Raw genomic sequence first — 15611 nt, forward strand, 5'->3', positions numbered from 1 at the left:
ATAGAATTGCCAGCCCTGACAGCAGCTAATAGGATCAGAGTGGCTGGAAGCTCACAGACTAGAACCAAAAGGCCTTAAGTAGGGACTCCGGGCCTTCCTCTAGAGCTGGAGGCCTCCTGGTTTCCAGGCTTGTAGCATCTCAGGCACCAGAGAAAGGAATGCATGTCTGCAATGGGCCAGTTTGCCAATGTCACTTCTGGTAAAAACTGGAAGTGACATAGGGATGTTCTAGCATTTTACAAAAACAGCCGCCATCAGGGATTTACTAATGATCCTCAAACATAAAGCTGTCTCTCTGGGGACCAAGATCAAGATAATCCAAATTAGGGTATTTCCCACTGATTTTCGTAGTCCATGGGGGACATTGTTTGATTCTATATGCAAAGATGGATCTATCGTTTCTGATTTGGTTTCTTCCTTTTGGAATTGTACTAGTTCCTTCTTTTATACAGTTGGTCACAGCTGGTTTGTGGAAGAACTACATTCTAGACTTTATTTGAGCCAAGAACTAAGTTTGATATAGGATCAGTTCAGTTTATTCAAGCTTAACAGCCCATAGGCCATACACTAAAACAAAATTTAAGAATTAAAAATAACCATAAAACAAAAGCTTGCCACATCCACAATGCAGTTTTTGCAAAGGCAATTCAGCAGTAATCTTTCTCTTAATGAATTGGGAATGGTCAAGTGCTTCAATAGCCATTTTTAAAGAAACTGTTCTATAGTTCGTGCTTTGAACTGGGGCAATCTAAACTCCCCTCTGTCTGGAGATCAGGGGGCGGGGCCACCAGCCATGTGACCATTTTCAAGAGGTGCTGGAACTCCATTCCACCACGTTCCAGCTGAAAAAAAGCCCTGGGAATCACCCACGTCAAGACCCCCTCCTCAGAGCAAGCAAAAAAAAAAAGATTGTTATTTCTTGGCATGTTGAATTATTCCCCGAATCTTTTAGAGCTTTCCTTTGGTAAATAAATAGTTGCTCTGAAGTATGCTGTTCTTGCAAAAAAAAATTGACAATATGACGTTGTGTGGCTCCAAAAGCAAGTCATATAAAAATGACCAGTATGGACATGTTCAGAATGGGTAAGGGCTTTCCCCTCTTACGTTTAACTGTTGTCCAACCAGCAGAGCACAGATTTGCATCCTAACCGTTTACCCAAGGCCTGCATTTTGTTGAAAGAGGAGTGAAAAGCTAGAAGCAATTTGTTCCTTTTCTTATAATGTGTGGATATAATTTTGGCTTTCAGCTTTCCTTCTGAGAGGCAGCTATCTTGACAGCAGATCAGCCTTGGATTTGTTGATTTTTCTTTCTCTTTTCTTTCCCTGAGCCCTTACAATTGGATGGGGAGAATGATTTATGGACGCGCACTTAGGGTCTCACTAAGACAATTGCTGGGAGATCTTCCAATAGATATTTCCTGGGTTTTTTAAAAAAGGGAAATAGCAACGGTGTAAGGAGTCGGATCAAGGCTGCAGTATGAATGGTAGGATCTTAACAGTTCACCATTATTATTATTATTATTATTATTATTATTATTATTATTATTATTAACAGCAACAGCAACAGCAACAGCAACAGCAACAGCAACAGCAACAGCAACAGCAACAATAACAATAACAATAAAAATAACAATAAAAATAACTGTAATGTATATTCCACCCTTCTGAACAGAATAGTACCACACTCAGAACAGTGAACAAAGTTACTGTTATTATTATCATCCCCACAATACAACTGGGGGGACCAGGGCTGAGCGGAGCAGCTTACCCAAGGCCATCTGCAGAGCTCATGGCAGTAATGAGATTCAAACCAGCAGAGTGCTGATTCACAGCCCAATCACTTACCCAAGGCCATCCACAGAGCTCATGGCAGTAGCAGGATTCGAACCAGCAGAGTGCTGATTCACAGCCCAATAACTTATCCAAGGCCATCCACAGAGCTCATGGCTGTAGCAGGATTCGAACCAGCAGAGTGCTGATTCACAACCCAATTACTTATCTAAGGCCACCTGCAGAGCTCATGGCAATAGTGGGATTCGAACCAGCAGAGAGCTGATTCACAGCCCAATAACTTATCCAAGGCCATCCACAGAGCTCATGGCTGTAGCAGGATTCGAACCAGCAGAGTGCTGATTCACAACCCAATTACTTATCTAAGGCCACCTGCAGAGCTCATGGCAATAGTGGGATTCGAACCAGCAGAGAGCTGATTCGCAGCCCAACCACTTAACAAATATTACTTCCTCCCACAGTCTTGCTTGGATCGAGCTCCATCCATGAAGGACGTTCTTACACATTCTTCTCCTTTCATTTTATCTTTTAATGTCGACTGTTTTTAAAATGTGTGCAATGAAAAGTTACATATAACCAGGGGGTTTTTTTCTGGGAAAAGAGGTGGTGGAACTCAGTGGGTTGCCCTCAGAGAAAATGGTCACATGACCTGTGGCCCCGCCCCCTGATCTCCAGACAGAAGGAGTTTAGATTGCCCTCCGCGCCACAGTGCGGAGGGCAATCTAAACTCCCCTCTGTCTGGAGATCAGGGGGCGGGGCCACCGGCCATGTGACCATTTTCAAGAGGTGCCGGAACTCCGTTCCACCGAGTTCCAGCTGAAAAAAAGCCCTGCATATAACCATCAATACCTCTAACAAATCAGTCAAACCGTAAGCAAATAAATACCAACCATACACAATATTAGAATCAAGCGGACATTTATTTAAGATGAGGAAGTGTGGGTGGAAGGGGGGAAAGCCTGAAGAATTGCCCAAGCAGAGCAAAGAAAGACGGAGCCAGCACCCATTGCTGAAAATACCAGCAGAAGGTTACTTGTACAAAATACCCTGACGTGTTTCAGATAAGGAAGCAGTGATTCAGGAGTGGGACACCAGAGTTCATGACCTGTTTAGGAATGCTGTCCCCTTGGAACATGAGGACTAAGATGTGTCATGAGGAAGTAACGAGATACTTTACGTAGAAAAGAGGAGGGGGATCCATATTGGAAGCGATGCTGAAGATGGAATGGAAGAAAAGTTGTGTTTGTGTGAACTCTGGTCATCGAACCTTAAAAAAAGAGAATTTTTCACACTTGGGTTTCACAGCAAACAAGAACTGCCCAGAGGCCTCCCGATTACTCTCTGGCTAATCCCGTGATAAACTTCTCGCTTCCGATGCTTGATGGCCCACTATTTTACCATCAGATGCATTGTCACTGACTGCCTCTGAACAAACAAAAGCTGACAGTTTCCTTCCTCAGAGTAAACAGAGCTGGTACTTAGATACAGTTCAAAGACTTGAACACTCTAAGCACAACCATTACCCTTTCGATAGATATGGAGAGTTTGCATTTGGCTGGAAAAACGACTTCCATTTAAAACCCAAAAGTTATTGCCGGTAAAATACTGTACAATACAAAGCAATTTAAAAAAAAAAAGCATTTAATTTCCCTCTTTTCCTGATTTCATGATATCGCTGTTTAGGCTGATGTGCTTTTTGTTTGTCTCACTTTGTGAGAAACAAGGATTTCCTTCATGATGCACAATGTTTAATTGAATCTAGGAGTCCATCCTGTTTGGAAACGCTGCCCTGAAATCCAGAATCACAAGGTCTGAAAAATGTTGATGCTACCAGAAGATTTTGAATGGCTCATTTCTGTCTAAAAACCTGTGTTTTGCTTTTTCTCCCCCCTTTGAGCAAATTAAACCCTTGCTTCTTTATTTGCACGTCATTTTCTGCTGCCTCATGGTGAATATTTCCTATAAAATATAAGCAACACTGAATAAGAACATAAGAACATAACATAAGAGAAGCCATGTTGGATCAGGCCAATGGCCCATCCAGTCCAACACTCTGGGCCAAGCTACACATGACGAATGACACTTGAACAGCAAGTGTATTTCTCCCTGTTCACTTGCCCTCCACTCAATCCACTTGCCGTTCAAGTGTCATTCGTCATGTGTAGCTTGGCCCTCTGTGTCACACAGTGGCCAAAACCCAGGTGTCCTCAGGAGGTCTGCCAGTGGGGAAGGGACACTAGAAGCCCTCGCACTGATTGCCCACTAAAAGCCCTCCCACTGAATTTGATTTGTGTATCAACAAATCAGCAGTATAAATTATCTGTATATGATGCATATAAATAACACACATTGTAGGTATAAATACTGGATTAATTGTATACATTATCTGTACAACATGTATATATAAGATAACAGATCTATAAAACAGTGCAAAGTGGAGAACTGAAACTCATGACAAATTTTAAACAAATATATATATTTTTTTAAAAAAAGAGAACATTTGGTCATCCCAACTTTTCCATATATGTGTGTTCATACCTAGTCACTGCTTTGACCTGGATAGCCCAGGTGAGCCTGATCTCATAAGATCTCAAATGCTAAGCAGGGTCGGCTTTGCTTAGTAATTGGATGGGAGACCTCCAATGAAGACCAGGGTTGCAGAGGCAGGCAATGACAAACTACCTGTGTTAGTCTCTTGCCATGAAAACCCCACCAGGGGTTGCTGTAAGTCAGCTGTGACTTGAGAGCACTCTCCATCACACCTAGCCTCAAAATGGTCCCACTTTCGTATGGGCAACTGAAGCTACAGGTTACTGCTGGATTGTGGCCTCCATTGAGCTGTGCTTTTACCCAGTGCCGAGCTTCTGACAGCTCCTTACCTCATGAGGAGGAGCATACAGGCTCGCCAAGTAAGGAGAACTAAATGAGTGAACTTGAGAGATCTTCGATGCCTTTGGGTGCCATGGTGCCCACTGATGCATTTCTAAGCAATTATTATTTTTTATTATTTATTTATTTTATTTGATGTATACCCTGCCCTCTCCACAGATGGGCTCAGGGCGGCTAACAACATTAAAAATACATTAAACGTCACAAAAACATAAAATCAATAATAGTTTTTTTAAAGTCATTAAAATAGTCCGGGAGCAGGCTATTTAAACAAATATTGGGAGTCCATATATGGGCATAGCAGATGGCCGAAGGCAGCCCCAGAAAAAGTGGTGGTCTTAGGTGGAAGAAGGGGGACACCCGCTGGCACTCAGCCAAAGGCCTGCCGAAACATCTCCATTTTACAGGCCCTGCGGAACTGTAACAGGTCCCACAGGGCCTGGATTTCCAACGGGAGAGCGTTCCACCAGGCCGGGGCCAGGGCAGAAAAAATCCTGGCCCTGGTTGAGGCCAGACGGATGTCCTTCGGGCTAGGAACCACCAGGAGTTGCTTGTCTGCAGAGCACAATCCCTTGCTTCTTCTCCAAAGCCTCTCTTTCCCAAAGGAAAAAGCCAGTCCTGGCTTCCCTCCACTTCCTTGACTTCAAATGTTCTTCTGAAGAACTGAAAATGCGTCATCTTTGTATCAGTAGGAGGAACCATCCAAAAATAGGAAATTCCACCTTTGGACAATGCTTGAGTTGGAACCTCCTGATATTTCATGGAACCTCCCAACATTTTGTGACTGGATCTTGCCCCTGGTAGACAATTTGTAATTGCCCTCCCCATGACAACCATTTTGTTTGGTGGCCACAACTGGTTAATGAGAATTCCAAAAGTGTCCACAAACTCAGCAATGTGTTTCTAGACTTGATTCCGCACTCGCCTTTTCTTATGAAATGGGTAGGATTTGTTCCTTCAGTTTGTATAGACCATCCCGAGGATGTCATGATCCAGCATTTACAATGCTGTTTTTTTTTTTAAAAAAAAGATCTAATCTGTGACAATTCTTTCTGCTAAATGCAAATGTAACACCTGACTGGCCCTTGAGAACAGTCAACGCTTTCGACGGCTGATGTGATATCCCTTCCAAAAATTGTTACTTTCTTCTCCTCCTGGTCTGATTAATTATAACAACAACAACAATAACAACAACATTTGATTTATATACTGCCCTTCAGGACAACTTAATGACCACTCAGAGTGGTTTACAAAGCATGTTATTATTATCCCCACAACAATCACCCTGTGAGGTGGGTGGGGCTGAGAGAGCTCCAGAGAGCCGTGACTAGCCCAAGGTGACCCAGCTGGCTTCAAGTGGAGGAGTGGGGAATCAAACTCGGCTCTCCAGATTAGAGTCCCACATTCTTAAGCATGACACCAAACTGGCTCTTATGGAATTAACTCCTGCCTTCAAGTCATAGTTTCCATGGCAAGAGACTAACAGAGGTGGTTTGCCATTGCCTGCCTCTGCAACCCTGGTCTTCGTTGGAGGTCTCCCATCCAATTACTAACCAAGGCTGACCCTGCTTAGCTTCTGTGGTCTGAGGAGAACAGGCTCTCCTGGGCTATCCAGGGCAGGGCTTGATTAATTTATACTTATATACAAATTGTTCCCAACAAACAAACAAATAAATAAACAAATAAACAAATAAACAAATAAACAAATAAACAAATAAACAAACAAACAAACAAACAAATAAATAAATAAATAAATGTTCCCTATTTTATGTGAATCTGCAGTTTGTTCCTTTACTTATAATGTCTGGATAACATTTTGGCTTTCAGCTTTCCCCCATACCTATGAGGCCCCTTTGTGTGGATTTTTTGGTCTTCTTCACCTTGGGAGAAGATTTGGAAATAAACATGTGATTGTTTTAAAGTTCCTTTTAGATTTCTGATTTGCTTTCGGTGTTTCTTACAAAGCAAAAATGAAGAGTAGGAATATCTAGAAGGTGAAGAAAAAAAATCCTCTGCTTGACACAAAAACGTATAGTGTCTAGCATGCAAATGGAAAGTTATATTCATCTGAGTGTGGAAATTACTCTCAATTTTCCTTGCTGGAGATCATCATTACAAATTATTCTATTCATTGGATTTCCTTTTTTCCTCACTGGCTAGAGAGGAATTTCTGTCTGTTATCCAGTTGACAGCCTCAACTTTGACAGCTAAGAGCCAAAGTTGTGGTTAATTAGCAACCAGTTTAGGAAATTATGTTATCATCACTCCATCCGTTCTTAATTCAATAATTTCTCTGTCTCTTGCCCTCCTGTTTTCCCTCCCACCTCCCTTGCAATTGGCTTTCCAACACAAGGATATTATTCTTACCCAATGACATCCCTGTTTCGTTTACAAACCAACGATTTTTCTTCAGCTACGTAAATACAGCTTCGTTACAGTAAGTTCTTATTAGTTTCAAGTCCCTTGTGAGATCATTCTTTGACCTGGCTAAGAAGGGGAAGGAAAAAATGAAGGGAATATGTACCAAAATCTACACGTCTATGGCTTTCCTCCTGACATCGAGGTGACCTTTCTTTCCTGCATGTGTGTTGACAGTGAACACCATCCGTGTCATTCTCCATCATCGATAAAAGCTCTGGGAAAACAAACAGGAAAACAGCCTTCGCTCTCAACAAAGGACTTGGCCTGCTAAATAAACAAACAGACAAACAAACAAAGTGGGATACCCTTGCTAGAAAGATGAAATAACAAGCATATTATAAGTGTTCAAGATATTCATTCTACACATGGTTCTTAAATGAGATAATTTCCCTCCCTTCTCCCCGTCATTTATTCAGCTTCAGCTTTATTAGGGATAAAATAGAGAGGATTAGAGAGAGTGGACACCTGCTGAAAAGGTGAGTGGGGAGTGAGGAGAGCTGGGAATTCCCAGTTTAGATCTCACCCCAGCCACTCCTCTGCTTGAAGCCAGCTGGGTGACCTGGGGTCAGTCACAGCTCTCTCAGAGCTCTCTCAGCCCCACCCACCTCACAGGGTGATTGTCATGTGGATAATAATAACACACTTTGTAAATGGCTCTGAGGGGGCATTAAGTTGTCCTGAACGGCAGTACATAGATCAAGTGTTATTATTATCTACCTAAAATCTCTCTCTCTCTAAACATAGGTTGATAAAATTCAGATATTTTATCCATCTCTCTATTTTATCTTATGACTTACACACCTCATTTGCCCATAGGAAAAGGACTGAAGTATACAAGATGTTGGACATGTAACATTTTACCTTAAAACGGTGGGGGGATTTGGATCAGGGCTGTGACAAAAGTTATGGAGGTTTAACTCTTGTCTCTACTACATTTACCTGAAACAGGCCCCTCAGCTACTTTTAAACTCAGCTGTCTAGAATGCCTGTAGGGATGAAAAGGTGAGTTAGGGCTGTGTCAAACAAGCAAAGAGAGCCAGTTTGGTGTAGTGGTTAAGAACGGCAGGACTCCAATCTTGAGAACTAGGTTTGAGTCCCCACTCCTCTGCTCAAAGCCAGCTGGGTGACCTTGGGTCAGTCACAGCTTCTTAGAGCTCTCTCAATCCCACCCACCTCACAGAGTAATTGTTGTAGGGATAATAATAACACACTTTGTAAACTGCTCTGAGTGGGTGTTAAGTTGTCCTGAAGGGAAGTATATAAATGTTGATGTTATTACTGTTATTTCCAATTTTGTCACGCCCTGGGTCCTGTTAAATGGACATATGGTATGTGTTGCAAACTAATTATTAGGCGTGTGGGGCCCTTAATTGGATTGGGACTGTGGTGTGCAGGGGAAAGAGAGTTAAGCCTTTGAGCCCCGTATGGTTTTCTCAACCTGAAAACTGCAAGGTAGTTGCTAGTTTACCTGTTAGAAAAACTTATGTGTGTCCCCCAAGGGGACCCAGGGCAGTCTGAGAGAGTGTGATATGGAATTAGGCCTTTAGATGGCAAGCCCAACAGAGTATATTGTTCTAGTTTTCCCCAAGCCAGAGGATCTGCAGATAGGCACTTGGAGGGAAGAGACCTCTTCTTCCAACAACGGGAGGAAAAGAAACGGTGTCTCTCTGAAAGCCTGCCTCTATAGTTCCAGTCTCTCCCAGACCCAGAAACATAAAGATCTATGAGTAAGACTAGCTGGATTAGAACGAAGTTTGCCAAATCTGGGTTAGGAAATTCCTGGAGATTTGGGGGCAGAGTTTGGGAAGGGAGGGTTTGAGTGGGAGGTCTCAGTAGGGTATAATGCATCTATCGATCTATCGAGATCGAGATCGAGATCGAGATATCTCAATGAAGTAAATAAATGAATTATGCAGACCTACCTTGCAAGATTGTTGCAAGGATTATTGAGATGATGTTCGTGAGTTTTTTGTAGAATTTCTGTAACTCATTACATCTTTTTTGTTTGGGTAATTTAATTGCAACCGAAATTGTGAGAATGACATTGCGCTTCTTTGCAGCAATAAGATGAAAAAGATAATGATAGCCATTATTTAGGAGGGAAGTTGCCATAGTATTGCCTGATCTCATCAAATCTCAGAAGATAAGCAGGGTCAGTAGTGGGATGGGCAACCACCAACGCAAATTCTGTAGAGGAAGGCAATGGCAAACCATCTCTGCTTCTCGTTTGCCTTGACAGCCCCTTGCTGGAGTTGCTGTAAGTTGGTTGCAGCTTGAAGGCACACACATACATAGAGCAAGACTTAGGTCTAGTAGAACCTTAGAGACCAACTCATTTCAGTTCCCTTTGACTCTCAAAAGCTCACACCCTGAAAATCTAGTTTGTCTGTAAGGTTCTACTGGACTCGAATCTTCCTTTTCTATTACAGATCAACATGGCTACCCACCTGAAACATACATAAATATAGTTATTATTCATTTCACATCTCTTTATTGACAGATGGGAAGAAATACCCACAGAGACCCCTAGCATCCTGAACCATGTAGGACTGGCAGTAGACTGTCCGAATACCAAAACGAGGACCCCCAAAGCAAGCATTTTCAAACTAGAACCAAGCTAAATATAGTTGGCATCCAACCAGCTTTTTCACTCAGTCATGGCCAGTTCTCCTTACTTCCGCCTCCATCCTGAAGGTCTTTCATCCATCTAGGTCCTACGATCTGCAGCATAACCTTTTGGGTGGTCAAAGCAGGTCAGATCCAACCCACTGTTTTGCGCCAGTTTTGCAAATGCTGGAAACTCGAACCAGAAATTTCAACGTTTAGAACATCCCAGAGCCGAGGCCTGCAGGGGAGAGTCTGCATCTCAGCAATAAAGCATTCAGACAGCCAGTATGATGCAGTGGTTAGAATACCAGAAGGGAGATCCAGTTTGAGTCCCCACTCTACCATGAAGTGCATCAGGTGTGAAGCAGGCATCCCCCTGCGATGTTATCTCGCTGACCGAGGAACACTCCTGCGCTTTGTCACGGGCCGATTTAGGCCCCAAACGGGCTGAATTGGCCCATTTGAGGCCCAAATCAGCCTGCTGTGAAGCAGGCGTCCCCCTGCGCATGCATGGTGGTGTCATTGGAAGTGACAACACCTGAAGTGATGCCATCGTGCCCACCTGGGAACACTTCTGCACTTCACTGTGGGCCGTTTTGAGCCCCAAACGGGCCAAATTGGGCCCATTTGAGGCCCAAATTGGCTTACTGTGAAGCAGGTGTCCCCCTGCGCATGCATGGTGGTGTCATTGGAAGTGACAACACCTGATGTCATTGTACCCACCTGGGAGCACTTCTGCACTTCACTGTGGGCTGACTTGAGCCCCAAACGGGCCGAATTGGGTCCCTTTGAGGCCCAAATCAGCCTGCTGTGAAGTAGGTATCCCCCTGCGTCTGCGCGGTGATGTCAACGAAAGTGAGGAATAGTGAAGAAGGTAAGAGCCAGATCTCCCTCCCTCCGGGTGGATAAGGTGACCTGGTAACTTTATCCTGGAGTTGAATCTTGCTGTAAGAGGAGCAGGGAAATTGGTGGTCAGCAGAAGGCTGAAGCAGCGAGTCAGAGAGTCAGAAGGCAGCAGGGACGAGTATTGCATTGGGTTGGAAGCACCCAGAGAAGGAACAGACTGGTGAGTGGAGCCAGACAAACTTCTCCAAGCAGAGATACGAAGGAGCTTCCTTTCCTTACCGCCCCATAACAAGTTAAATCTACACCTCTTGATGGCAGGAGACAGTGCCGACTGGATGAGCCAATGGTTAGTGTCCGTCATTTAACATCTTTTGGAGCCATGGCTCAATGGCACCTTGCCTGTTGATGGCTCCTGGTTTAATCTCTGTCCTCTGTATTCAAAGTTAAGAAAGACCCCAGAAAGCTGCCGCTTTGTCAGTTCTGAGCCAAATGGAATAATTGCTTGATTCAGTACAAAGCAACTCTGTATATTCATTCTCAAGGTAGAGACAGCATCCGTGCAACAAGCTATGCTGGATGGTGATACTCTACTTCGTTCTTAATGAAGGAAGTTAATTGTGTTTTCTTTGGAGGTGGGGATTACTTGGAATGGAATCCTGGCTTCAGAGGGATGCAACCTGGTTTAACATGCCTGCCGCTTGCTCCTTGGCCAACTTTTCTAACCCCTGGCTCTAAACGTACTTCCCCCCCTTCTCCTCTTTTCTTTTCATCGCTTCCCCCTCTTGCTCCATCTTCTTAAATCCAAGTTGGCACTTAACACATCTGTTATTTCTGTCTCCATTTAATGTATTTTGGCACTTCCCAAAGTTATTTTTTCTCAGTTTCTTTCCTTAGACATAAGAACTTCTTCAAGTCCTTTGGGAATGCGCAAACTAGCTGATCAGTGAGGTCCGGCATGGGTGGATATTGTCACATTTTTCTCATAGAACGAAAGACCGAATGGGCTGAATCGGTGAATAATGGCCGAAGCACTTGAAATTAGAGAAAAGGATCAAACAAAGCAGAGGTTTTTGGAATTGGGAATGGATCAGAGCCAACAAAGAAAGACACACACACCAAAAAAAAATCCTTCTGTCATAATAATAAAACTTGCAGGGATCCAATAAAATTTGATTGGCAGTTGATTTAGGATGGTCAAATAAAGAAAGTACCTGTGCAAACAGCATGTTATTAGCTTGTGGAACTGTCTGCAACCAGTTGTAGTGGGGGCAACAAGTTTAGATGGCCGAGAAACGTGTGTTGACAAATTCATAGATAACAGGTCCACTCTACCTTGGAAGCTCGCTGGGTGTCCTTGGGCCAGTCAAAATCGCAGCCTAACCTACCTCACAAGGTCGTTGTGAGGCTAAAATGGAAAAAGGGAGAAGGATGTCTGCTGCTTTGAGTCTCCATTGGGGGAGAAGGTGAAGGATAAATGAAGTATGTGAATAAGTAAATGTTAAACTGCCTTTATTCATTTGCAAATGTAGCTGCCAAAATTGCTTTATCAAGGAGAACAGAGGAAAACGTTAACCGTTTCTCCTGCTTTTATCTTCACTGGGGAAAAAAAATACAAGTACCTGTAAGTCTTCTCTAATCACAGGCCCTGATTCAACCCACTACCCCAGTGATGACTTATGTCTTGTCCAGACCTGCCACATGACCTGCTGATATATTTCCCAGCAGCCCCTTGCTTCTTCCCCAAAGTACAAAATAACATTCCTTCACCTCATTTGAGCAGGAGGAGCTTCAGAACAACTCAGGAGTCGTCACCTTTCTATCTGCAGGGAGCACCCATTTGGAAAACCTACTTCCATTATAGGGGATTACTTGACTTGGAAGCTCTTAACATTCTGTGATGAGACTCCACCCGCCACTGTCGCCTTTAAAGATTGCCCCACCCACCATTGCCACCATTTTGTTGTGGAACCTACTACATTTCCCCAGAGTTCCAAAGTGGCCACAAGCTCTACAAAGCTGAGGAACCCCTTGCCCTACCCAAGGCTGTCGCTTGGGAGAGGGAAGGGAGTTGTTCCTGCTGGCATCAGAGAACAGGACGCAAAACAATGGCTTTAAATTACAGGAGGGAAGGCACCAGCTGGACATTAGGAAAAACTTCTTGACATTAAGAGTAGACATGGGCACAGACCAAAAAAAAAGAACCACGAGATTCGTGGTTCGTGGATTTTAACGGACCAAAAACCATGAACTGGCACGGAACTGGGGCCAGTTACCACCCAGTTCATGGTTCGTGGTTTGTGGGGTTTAAATGCCCCTTTCTGGCCACTTAGCAGAGTCAGGGAAAGGGCATTTAACAGTTTAAAGGGGGGGATCCCCCCGCCGACTGCCAGCTGATAATTTAAAGGGACCTGCCGGTGGCAGGACCCTTTAAACTGCCCTAACCCCAGCCCCCCCAGCCCCACTCCCCCACCCCCACCCCCACCCCCCTGCCCAGCCCCAAACTTACCTTCCCCTGTGGCGCGGGGTCGTCCCTCTCCTCCCGCAAGGGGTGGCAAGGCCATTTTCGGCCTCCTCTGTCCCTTTCCAGGCCTGCACAGGGGCAGAGGAGGCCAAAAATGGCCTTGCTGCCCCTCACAGGATGAGGGGGAGGATGCTGCGGGCTGCAGGAGTCCTCAAAGTAAGTGTGGGGCTGGGGCTGGGGGGTGAGGGGGTAGGAGGGTAGGGGGGCTGAGGTTTGAGCAGTTTAAAGGGACCTGCCCTTGCAAATCCCTGTAAATACAACCCAACGAACCAGTATAAAGTTCATGGAAGTTCCAGAAAAGGAGCTTCCACGAACCCTGGTTTGGGAACCCCAAACCAACCTGTTTCATAGGGTTTTTTGGGTCGTATTTCGGTTCGTGCCCATCTCTAATTAAGAGTAATTCAGCAGTGGAACTGGCTGCCTGGGGATGTGGTGGGTTCCCCCTCTTTGGCAATTTTCAAGGAGTGGCTGGACGAATACTTGTCGGGGATGCTTTAGGCTGCTCCTGCATTGGGCAAAGGATTGGATGAGATGGCCTTCGACAATACATCGATTGGATGAGATGGTCTGTAGGACCCCTTCCAACTCTTATGATTCTATGATTAGCCAATGGGGGTGTGTTAAGCCCCTTAGGTCCAATTATATTTATACCCCACTTTTCTTCCCAATAGAAACCCAAAGCAGTTTACAGCATGAGGGGCTAGGACTCAGTGGAAGAGCCTCCGCTTTGCATGCAGAAGGTACCCACTTCAGTCTTTGAAATCTCCAGTTAAAAGGACCAGGTGGCAGGTGATGTGAAAGACCTTAACCCGAGACCTTGGAGAGCTACTGCAAGTCTGAGTAGACAAGACTAACCTTGATGGACTGATGATCTGAATCAAAATAAGGTGGCTTCATGTGTTTTCCTCTTCACTTTATCCTTATGACAACAAGCCTCTCTGAGATAGGTTTGCCTGAGAGACAGGGGCTGAGCTTCCACTACAAAAGGAGATTTTAGCTGCATCTAGGTTGAAGTTTAGATCTTGATTCTAGATTCTCGTCTGGATCCTGAAGTTGGAAGGTTGTACACATTGCACCTCAAGAAGTTATTTTTCATCAGTTAACTATATGCAATGCTGTATAAAGTGGAAAGGTGGGGGAAGGAAAGAAGGTGACATTAAATCGGCTTAAAAAAATATCTCTAGAGGAATGCCAATCAAGCGAGATATTTGCTGAAACTTCCCATTGACCCATAGATGCTCTTATCTCTGAGCCATTATCTCCTAAGACAATGTTGACGAACAGCTTTTCCTTTACTCTTGTTTCTCTCCTAAAAGAATAACAAATAAGCTTAATTCGCCACAAAATCTTTCTCCAATGCCTCTTTAAGCTCCACACAATGGCAGTTATTTTAAGAAGGATGACTTAAGAACTTGCAACTTTTCTACTCTGTCTTTCGATGTGTTATTTTTTTTCCCCTTCCACAAACCGTAAGTGCTTAATCACATTTAATCTTGGGGCGTATGGAAGTGCCATCAACTTTGTTTGCTCAGAGACTGATAGAAGAGCTTTCAAACTCCTCTGCTCCCTTATTCGTCTCCTCATAAGCCTCTGTGTTTTCTTTTTTATTTTTAAGATAAAGGACATTTCAAGATTTTGAAAGATTTAAAAGTATATCTCAGCTACTGTGAGTCAAGCAGCCTTCGAATGTTATAGATGAAGGAGCATAATCATAGGAGAGGGGGGAGGAAATTTGCAAATCTCTTGAGAGTCAGGAAGCAAAAGATAACATTGTGAGAAGGTACACAAAATATTACACCCTCTTATACACAGGAATGAATGGGCGTAAATGAATGAGGATAAGTTGTTAATAGGCTCGGGTTTCCAGGTCCCCTTGCCCTCCTGGTGGGGATGCTTATCTTTTTGCCACTCCCATCATGCTCTTTGCATGTGTGCAAAGCATGCATGCGCCCCCATACCTGCGCAATGACATCACTTCCAGGAAGTGATGTCATCGAGCAGGTGCGGGGGCACTCATGCCCTGAATGGGCCCTGAATGGACACACACCTTCCCCTCCCCTCCCAGGAATGTGGTTGGGGGGGTGGAAGCTGGAGATCCCCTGCCCCCACCAGAGGAATGAGATCCCTTTGCAATAAGCTGAAGCCAGTTTAAGCCTGTGTATAAATTAATAATAGTGCATGCTCTCAAACAGAGAGAAGGGTGAACACTGAAAGACCGCCAAGGTCCATCGACAAGTTCATTTACCTTGCTTAGCACTATACTGAGCCACCCAAAGCCATCATGGATCTAGGACAAATATTTTCTGTGATACCCCCCTCCCCAATCATAATTTAACAAACATTTTTTTAAAAACAGAGAGACGAGTGAATGAAGCCATAAGTATGATCCTACCCTGTAGTTCTATGTTGTTTAATATGTCAGTATTAGAATTGCTCATGCTCTGTTTCAGCGTTTCTTCAATTCTGCTGTATTTCGGCTGGTTTAAATCTTTGCAAATGTATTTGTATATACTCTATTGCAAGTTTATTGAAACGG

This window comes from Eublepharis macularius, chromosome 9 (assembly GCF_028583425.1).
Source record: "Eublepharis macularius isolate TG4126 chromosome 9, MPM_Emac_v1.0, whole genome shotgun sequence".
In the NCBI taxonomy this organism is placed as follows: domain Eukaryota; kingdom Metazoa; phylum Chordata; class Lepidosauria; order Squamata; family Eublepharidae; genus Eublepharis; species Eublepharis macularius.